Consider the following 6,815-nt stretch of genomic DNA (forward strand, 5'->3'; position numbering starts at 1 on the left):
GCCGGGGGAGTGCGTTTCCCCGGCTCCTGATCTCTGCGTCACGGAGCGGAATGGGAGAATCGTTGGTGAGTGGGGAAAAGGACCCGGGCGCTGTTTAAAATGAAGGCAGTGTCTTGCAGGGGTTTTGTGGAAAAGGTGTTCCGAGTCCTTTTTCTTTTACAACCAGTTAGAAGTTACAAAACTGGGGCTCCGGGGCAAAAAAAAAAGAAGTTACAAAACTTCCGTTAACACTAATAAGGTGAAGAAGCAGTTCCAGGCTGAAAGCCAATTAAGTCACTGAGTCGGTGACAGTTGCGAGCAGCCAACTCGCATTGAGCTGCACGCTTTGCTCCTCGCGCCCACCGAGAGTGATCCCTGCCCACAGAGCCGGCCCCACCATCACCACCAACAAAAAAGTCAGCGGTAGAATGAGGCTCTTGTATTGGCAGAACCCCGGGTTGCATACATACACTCACGTCTTTCACAGGGTAAATGAATGCTCATCTTGTGTTGCTTGCTTTTTCACTTGCGAAGGGCAGAGAACTGTAATACCGGGAGATTTCTTACAGAAAATGTCAAGTTGGGGCCGGAGAGATAGCATGGAGGTAAGGCGTTTGCCTTTCTTGCAGAAGGTCGGTGGTTCGAATCCCGGCTTCTGAGCATAGAGCCAGGAGTAACCCCGGAGCGCTGCCGGGTGTGACTCCCCCCCCCAAAAAAAAAAAGAAAGAAAATGTCAAGTTGTTCATTCGTAATCATGTTAAAAAGTTGAAATGTGGGGGCCGGAGAGATAGCATGGAGGTAAGGCGTTTGCCTTTCATGCAGGAGGTCATCGGTTCGAATCCCGGCGCCCCATATGGTCCCCTGTGCCTGCCAGGAGCAATTTCTGAGCCTGGAGCCAGGAATAACCCCTGAGCACTGCCAGGTGTGACCCAAAAACAAAACAAAACAAAAAAGTTGAAATGTTAAAATTTTGTTTTATTTTGTTTTGGGTCTATACCCAGCAGTGCTCAAGAGCTCACCCCTAGCTCTGCACTTGGGGAACCATAGGGAATGCCCATAATTGTTAGGGATTGAACCCAGTTGGACAGTGTGCAAGACAAAGGCCCTGGCTGCAGTACTAGCGCTCTGGCCCTTGTTAAAATATTTTTTGAGGGGCTGGAGCGATAGCACCGCGGTAAGGCATTTACCTAGCACGCGGCCAACACAGGACGAACCCTGGTTGGAATCCCGTCACCCCATATGGTCCCCTGAGCCTGCCAGGAGCGATTTCTGAGCGTAGAGCCAGGAGTAACTTCTGAGCGCTACTGGGTGTGTCCCCAAAATATATAAATATATATATGCACACATATATGTATATATTATATATGTTTATATATATAACTTTATCATACGTGTAACTTTGAGATAAGGATACTCAAGCTTGTGATAAACAACTGACTTCACTCAGCTACTTTGATTCCACTTACCAGCAGAAATCACCTATAGAAGCTGAATGCAGAGCCTGAGCACTGGCAAGTGTAGCCAAAACAACAACAACAAAATACAAAACTAAATAAATGACCAGTATCTTGTCTTAAAATACTTTCTTTTCAGAGGCTGGGACAGTGGCACAACAGTAGGGCATTTGCCTTGCATGCACTAACCTAGAATGGACCACAATTCGATTCCCCTGGTGTCCCGTATGGTCCTCCAAGCCAGGAGCGATTTCTGAGCGCATAGCCAGGAGTAACCCCTGATCTCTGTGTCACAGAGCGGAATGGTAGAATCGTTGGGTCACCGGTGTGGCCAAAAAAACTAAAAAACAACAACAACAACAACAAAAACAAAAAATGAAAAAAAAACAAAACAAGAAAACTTTACTTTTGGAATAATAGTCAATCCAAATAGCAAAGTAAAAGTAAAGATTTTTTCCCATAATTTTTATTTATTTTGAGGCTACACCTGACAGTTCTTAGGGCTTAATCTTAGCAGAACTTGGAGAACCGTATGTGGTACCTGGGATCATGCAAAGCAAACAGCCTACTTTCTCTGCGCTGTTCTCTATAGTTTACTAGTTTGTTTTCTCCCAGATTCACTCTACACCCTGTTCCAGGAAGTTGTACTGAATGAAATATCAATAAAATTCACAACTTGTATTTGCTGCTGCTTTTGGGACACACCCAGTGTTCTGTTACTTTGAATAATTTCTTGCCACCGAAAATTATGATGGGAGGAATGGATTGAGGACAGAGCAAAAAGTTTTTGTTGGGCCCGGAGAGATAGCATAGCGGCGTTAGCCTTGCAAGCAGCCAATCCAGGACCAAAGGTGGTTGGTTCGAATCCCGGTGTCCCATATGGTCCCCCGTGCCTGCCAGGAGCTATTTCTGAGCAGACAGCCAGGAGTGACCCCTGAGCACTGCCGGGTGTGGCCCAAAAAATCCAAAAAAAAAAAAAAAGTTTTTGTTTTGTTTTGTTTGGTTTGATGGGGGGTCATACCTGGCTATGTTCAGGGCTTACTCCTGGCTTTGCATTTAAGAATTACTCCTGGTGGTGCTCAGGAGAGTATATGGGATACCAGGGATTGAATCTAGGTCTACCAGTTACAGGGAAAATACCCTACCTGCTGTACTATTTCTCCAGCCCTCATAAAAAGTGTTTACTGAAGAAAAAAGCATACAGGACAGCAGAAAGACCCCAGATTTAGTGAGAGGGGTTTTCTACATGGAATTCCAACAAGGCTGTTGGAATTTTTTATACTTTTATGACAATTTTTGTTGTTTTTCTTTTTGGGCCACGTCTGGTTGCTCACACTCATGGGTTGCTCATGGCTATGCGCTCAGAAATCGCTCCTGGCTTGGGGGACCATATGGGACGCCAGAGGATCGAACAGTGGTCAGTCCTAGGTTAGTGCGTGCAAGGTAAATACCCTACCTCTTGCGCTACCACTCCGGCCCCTTTATGACAAATTAAATAGGCACACACTTTTAAAAAATTAACTTTATGGTTGGAGAGATAGCACAGCAGTAGGGCGTTTGCCTTGCAAGTGGCCGCTGACCAAGGACCAACAGTTTGAATCCGAGCATGCCAAATAATTCCCCGTGCCTGCCAGGAGCTTTTTTTTTTTTTTTTTTTTTTGGTTTTTGGGTCACACCCGGCAGTGCTAAGGGGTTATTACTGGCTCCATGCTCAGAAATTGCTCCTGGCAGGCTCGGGGGACCATATGGGACGCCGGGATTCGAACCAATGACCTTCTGCACAAAAGGCAAACGCCTTACCTCCATGCTATCTCTCTGCCCCCGCCAGGAGCTATTTCTGAGCAGAGAGCAAGGAGTAACCCCTGAGCGCTGCCAGGTGTGTCCCCCCAAAAAAACAAAACAAAACAAAATAACTTTAGAAGGGCTGAAATGATAGGGCCGGAGAGATAGCATGGAGGTAAGGCGTTTGCCTTTTATGTAGGAGGATGGTGGTTCGAATCCTGGCATCCCATATGGTCCCCTGTGCCTGCCAGGAGCGATTTCTGAGCATAAGCCAGGAGAAACCCCTGAGTGCTGCCGAGTGTGACCCAAAAACAAAGAAAGAAAGGAAGGAAGGAAGGAAGGAAGGAAGGAAGGAAGGAAGGAAGGAAGGAAGGAAGGAAGGAAGGAAGGAAGGAAGGAAGGAAGGAAGGAAGGAAGGAAGGAAGGAAGGAAGGAAGGAAGGAAGGAAGGAAGGAAGGAAGGAAGGAAGGAAGGAAAGAGAAAGAAAGAAAGAAAGAAAGAAAGAAAGAAAGAAAGAAAGAAAGAAAGAAAGAAAGAAAGAAAGAAAGAAAGAAAGAAAGAAAGAAAGAAGGAAGGAAGGAAGGAAGGAAGGAAGGAAGGAAGGAAGGAAGGAAGGAAGGAAGGAAGGAAGGAAGGAAGGAAGGAAGGGCTGGAATGATAGTACAGCAGTAGGGCATTTGCCTTGCATGCAGCCCATCCACGACTGACCTTGGTTCAATCCCCGGCATCCCATATGGTCCCCCAAGCCAGAGCGATCTTATTTTTAAACTTTATATATATATATATAAAGTTATATATATATTATTTTTATTGATTTGTTGGTTCTTGGGGCACACCCAGCAGTGCTCAGGGGTCACTCCTGGCTCTGCACTCAGAAATTGCCCCTGGCAGGCGATGGGATGCCAGGATTCAAACCAAGGTCTATCCCAAACACTCTTTCTTTCTTTCTTTTTTCTTTTTTTTTTTTTTTTTTGTGGTTTTTGGGTCACACCCGGCAGTGCTCAGGGATTATTCCTGGCTCCAGGCTCAGAAATTGTTCCTGGCAGGCACGGGGGACCATATGGGACCCCGGGATTCGAACCGATGACCTCCTGCATGAAAGGCAAACACCTTACCTCCATGCTATCTCTCCAGCCCCACACTCTAACTTTCATCATCACCAAATTATATAGAGATGGAGGCTTGGGACACTGAAAATTTGGCATCCCTAATAAACAATGCCATCGCCAGAGAACATATTACTATTGGATATATAATTGCCATTAATAGTAACTCACCAGAGATGCTGGTGCTGCTGCTGATCACATCCACAGTGGCCCAACAACTGGAATTCAAGAAGCTACCTAACATAAACAATAACCAAAACAACTCTGTGTGCAAACATCCAACTGTGAAACATCTATGTGGTAAGTTGGTGGAAGTCATTCTCATGAAGGTGATGACCAGAAAGTAGGAGAATCAACTAGGACCTGGGAAGGCCTGTTTGTTTGCTTTCTTGTTGCAATCAAAGAATCTAGCAGGAGTAGCAGTGTACAAGGCAAGAGATTTAACCTGTGTTCTGTCTCTCTAGCACCTGAGTAGACGTCTATAAAATTGACTGGGAAACCCAATAAAGTGCTCAGTTGCATTTGTGTGGTAGCCAAGGATTGTGGCAGAGTTTCAGGTTAGAGATGTCATGTCATCAGGAATATTGTAAGTGTAAAAAATGAACAAAAAACTTGGTGCTTAATGATGATGGAGGAGAAACTGTGTACAGTGGGTAAGGTTTTCATTTCACATGGCTGACTTGAGTTTAATACCCAGCAAAACACATAGTCCCCATCAAGAGTGATACCTGAGGATAGAACTAGGGATAAGGTCCTGAACTCAGGCCCCAAAACAAAAACAGAGAAAAATAAAACAAACAAAAAGTTCAATTTACATTCATTTGAAGAGTTTTTTCCTTTTATTTTTGTTTTTGTTTTTGGGCCACAGCTGGTGGTGCTCAGGGGTTACTCCTGGCTTTGTGCTTAGAAATTGCTTCTGGCAGGCTCAGGGGATCATATGGGATGCTGGGAATTGAACCTGGGTCTATCCTGGGTCGGCTGTGTGCAAAGCCCTACCACTGTGCTATTGCTCTGGCCTCTGAAAATTTTTTTTCTGGGCTACACCAAACAACATTCAGGGGTTATTTCTGGCTCTACACTCAAGAATAACTCCTGGAGGTGCTTGGGGAACCATATAGGGTACCAGGGATTGAATCCGGTTGGTCACATGGAAAGCAAGAGTCTGCTATTTTCTGGGGGAAGAAAGGGTATACCAACTTTACCCCAGGGGAACTCTCCAGGCAGCACTCATAGAACCATATGGAATGCTGGGGACCAAACCTGGGTCAGCCATATGTAAAGCAAACACTCTATTCACTGTATTATTGTTCCAGTTCCTCTAATCAATTTTTTGACCACACCCAGTGGTGCTCAGGGGTCAATCCTGGTCGTGCTTAGGGGAACAAATGGGATACCAGGGATCAAACCCGGGGTCAGCAGTGTGCAAGGTAAAAGCCCTACCCACTGTGCTACCACTCTGGCCCCAAATGTTTAAATATAAGAAATGTGGGTCAGGGCTGAGAGATAGCATTGAGGTAGGGCGTTGGGCTTGCATGCAGAAGGTCAGTGGTTCGAATCCCAGCATCCCATATGGTCCCACTGAGCCTGCCAGGAGCAATTTCTGAGCATAGAGAGCTCAGGAGTAACCCCTGAGAGCTGCAGGGTGCAACCCCCCCCCCAAATAAAGAAATGTGGGTCAGAGAAACAGTCCAGGGTTCTTTCTTTGTACTTTCTCACACTGGTTCAATTTCTGGCACTGGATGTGGTACCCCAACACCACCCAATAATTCAGGAGCACAGAACAAACAATAGCCCACAGCACCATTGTATGTGTTCCAACTCTTCCCACTTCCCCCCAAAACAAACAAAAAAACAAACCAAACAGGGAAAAAGAAGTGTAATATAAAAGAAGTTACATTAGGAGAACTAGAGATAGTACAAGGGTTAAGCACACTTGACAATTCAGTTCAGGGGCTAGAGCAGTGGCACAAGTGGTAAGGTGTCTGCCTTGCGTCCAATAACCTAGGACAGACCCCGGTTCGATCCCACCGGCGTCCCATATGGTTCCCCAAGCCAGTAGCGATTTCTGAGCGTCACCGGGTGTGGCCCCAAAACAAAAACAATTCAGTTCAATCCCAGCACCATATATGGTCCCCCAAGAACCACCACCAAACTCCTGAACTCAAAAGCCAGTAGTAGTTCCTGAGAAACTCTGGGTATTATTCCGTCTCCTCATAAAAAAAAAAAAAAGAAAAAAAAAAAGAAAAGAAAAAAGAAAAAACATGGTGCTAGAGGGTACAGTGATTGCCTTATACATGGTTCACCAGAATTTTATTTCCCACCACTCCACATAGTCCCTTAATTCTGCCAGAAGTAATCCTTGAGGATAGAGACCTGAGTACTGTCAAGTGGCCCAAAATCTAGGAAAATAAAAAAAATTCAAAGTCCAAGAATGAGAGCCTGATGGCAGAGCTTGACCCCATCAGTATATTCCCACATCACTTTTAGTGATTCT

This window comes from Suncus etruscus, chromosome 18 (genome assembly GCF_024139225.1).
Source record: "Suncus etruscus isolate mSunEtr1 chromosome 18, mSunEtr1.pri.cur, whole genome shotgun sequence".
NCBI classification, from domain to species: domain Eukaryota; kingdom Metazoa; phylum Chordata; class Mammalia; order Eulipotyphla; family Soricidae; genus Suncus; species Suncus etruscus.